The following is a 3,235-nucleotide window of genomic DNA, read 5'->3' as shown; positions in this document are numbered from 1 at the left end:
ACTCTTTTTCCAACATTAGTACTTAAAAAGGGTTAGTTTTATACCTTAATTGATGTGATTTATATGTTGCATTTTACACACATCAATAATCACCGGGTTAATTTTACCATTAACGGTATTTTATCTATCTTTTAGTATTAACGTGGTTTGATTACCAAACCCGTTTTCGGGGTGTTACAAGCGGCCAATGGCCAATAGTTAAGGGTGATTGTAAGATCGTTGTAGACCCTGTACGAGTCGATCAGAAGAGTTGTATATCCAATTCAAAGGCGGAATCAATGAATCAGACGCTCAAACTAATTATAATGCTTTCTTTTATTGATCTAACAACTTTTACAACCTGAAAGCAATTTGGCAGCACTTCGTTACAATTTCCAGAAGTTACCAAATGAACAAAGCATGCACCTATATATAGTGGTGGTAGGTTCGCTTATATGGTCGTCCATATGAGCGGACCTATTAGCTTGTGGTTCGCTTTTATGGACAATGTCCATATAAGCGGACCTACTTGCTAATCCACCAACTTTCGTCTCTCGAACCTCGTACACTGGATATCCTATCCTATCCTATTCTATTACATGATACAAGACGAAGTCAATAGACGTAATGCACTAACATTGATAAAATCCAATAACCCTTATAATAAAGTGTTCGTCTTTTCAGTTACTATTTTTAATTATTGTTTTTTATAAGCTTTATCTCTGAAGTCTGTAACACGTCCCATCTTTCAAGTTTGGCGTTTTAGATTCTAATATAATAAATTTTCCCTATCTTCAGTATTACTTATTTGTATTTTTTGTTTCTAGTTACATTTTCAAGTTTGCTTTTTATTTTTTATTTTTTTGGGTTTTTTATAATACTTTTTCAAAGTAATTTTATGATAGTTTGGGAGTTTTTTGTAGCGTTTAACGGGATGATATCGTTTAAACAAGCATTTTGGCTGTTTTGGTGTTTTTATTATTTATGGCGTTTTTATTATATAACAATCAACTGAAAAGGAAAATAAAAAAAAGAATATATAAACAATTGATCTTCCAAATCTTCACTGTCACCAGTCTCTTTCTTCTTTTTTGAATCATGTTAACTGCCTGGTTCGACTTTCGTATGATTCATTTTGTTTTTTTGTTTTTCAAATAGTTATATGTGTGGCTGTTTGGTAGCACACAGTCTGACATCAGCATCTTTTTCTTGAAGATTTGTCCATCTTATGCAGCAAAATGTTATTGAGTTTAGACCCTTCTGCCAACAATCTTGAATTTCACAATGAACGATGTTTGATTTTTTAACTTTTTTGGCATTTTACCGATAAAAAGAACGCCCCGAAATAAGAGCACCTTGAAACTCAAAATTTGATCATGCTAAAATCAATAATGTTTTGCTGTATGAGATGGACAACATTGTTAATCATCTGTTAAGAAAGATAACTGACAATGTTGTCCACCCCATACAGCTAAACTTTATTGACAACAAAGCTCAATAATGTTTTTGTATGTTTTGGTGTTATAATTTGGATGGAAGTTGAGGGTTAGTCAATAAGATTTTACTCAATGAAATGAACAACATCCTCACTTAAGGATTTTGTCCATTTCATTGAGCGAAATCTTACAGACAAACAAACTGAATTTCAAAAAATCATTTACGGTTAGAAGGTATTTGATGTTTGGGTTTTTTGGCGTTTCTAAGGCGAATGGGATATATGAAATATGGCGTTTGGGTTTTTGTGTGTGTTTTTAATTGAAGGTCTGAGATGTTGTATATATAGGATTTTTTTGGCGGTTTTTTTAGGCAGGATTTTACTCTAATTAAGTTTGGCGTTTCATATATAATGGCGTTTTTACTGGGAATTGTCTGTGATTTTTGTTTTTGGTGTTTTATTTCATGAGATGGCGTTTTGTGTGGAGAAGTCAAAAGACCCTTTTACCCTTAATGAAGCGCGTCCATGTAATAAAATTGATGTTATTTACGAAAACGCCACCGCGCCAATATAGTCCATAGATTGTTTTGATCGGACGATCAATAAGCGTTCTCACCGTTCTCACACTTTCTACCGTTTTCTCTAAATCCCGACCCTATATAATATTAATAAGGCATAACATTATTAATATCTCACCAATCTATATATCTAGTGTTCAACATAACCTAACTGTAAGATACAGATAGTGCTCACACATATTGGAGATTCACAATTAGTTAAATGACATAAAAATCATGACATGCATATTAAGATTTTATTTTCACAGAATATGCATAAGGTATTAATTTCCTAACATAAATTTTTAAGGTTTAGGTATTAGAAGAACACCTAAAGGGCTTAAACAAGTGGCTTAGCTCTGATACCACCTTCTGTCACAGCCCCGACCCCACCCTGGGAGCGAGAGCCGCGAACCAGTCAGATGGTATCATTGTTTATTAATTTGGCGGCGGAAATTTTCATCAGGACCGTAGTTAGGAAATATTTTTATTAGAGTTTAACACCAAAATGTTTAAAATAAATGAATGGGATAAAACCCAAGTTTTGCTAATAATACATTTATGGAGATAAACCATTTTTATTGAAAACAAAGTCTCCTTTTTTATTTAGGTAACTTTTATAGCCACTTTTCTAAGCCTTCAGTGCTCTCCAGCTGGCTTTTATTGGCTTTCACATTGTGTTACCTAAAACATGTTTTAAAAACATTTTATCAGCAAGAAATACTGGCGAGTACATCCCAATTTATAAAACATCAGTTGTTATAACATTACAGTATTAGCGATTACAATGTTTATATCTACACAATTACTCGGTCAGTACGTGTCACTCGACAGATCTGTGACTATGGTCATATCACACATTGCGTACTCGTGCCCAATTGTGAAGGTTATCAAGTACTGTATACATACCCCATAATACTGGCAGCAATTGAAGAATTACAAAGACTTGATCACTGTAGTTATAACTGATATATATTTATAGTTTTGGAAAACATTTGAAATAAAGGCTCACAAACTGTGAGAAAAGAGAATGGACTCACATTTGTAGACTTAGGTATTTCTACACGCTTCCTGGTAATATTATAGCTTCCTGGTTATATTATAGCTTCCTGTTGTTTCTCCTGGTTATTATTTATTAAATAATGCACACGTGTTAGTAAGATAACCCAAATCACATTAACCATACAACTCGAGACAGAACTCCAATGACTGAGTCAGGCAGAGTCTTGACATGCATTACGGAATCCTAGATCAATCGAGTGTA

Source organism: Helianthus annuus, chromosome 8 (genome assembly GCF_002127325.2).
Source record: "Helianthus annuus cultivar XRQ/B chromosome 8, HanXRQr2.0-SUNRISE, whole genome shotgun sequence".
In the NCBI taxonomy this organism is placed as follows: Eukaryota; Viridiplantae; Streptophyta; class Magnoliopsida; order Asterales; family Asteraceae; genus Helianthus; species Helianthus annuus.
The sequence above is the reverse complement of the archived record's forward strand: the minus strand, read 5'-3'. Positions refer to the sequence as shown.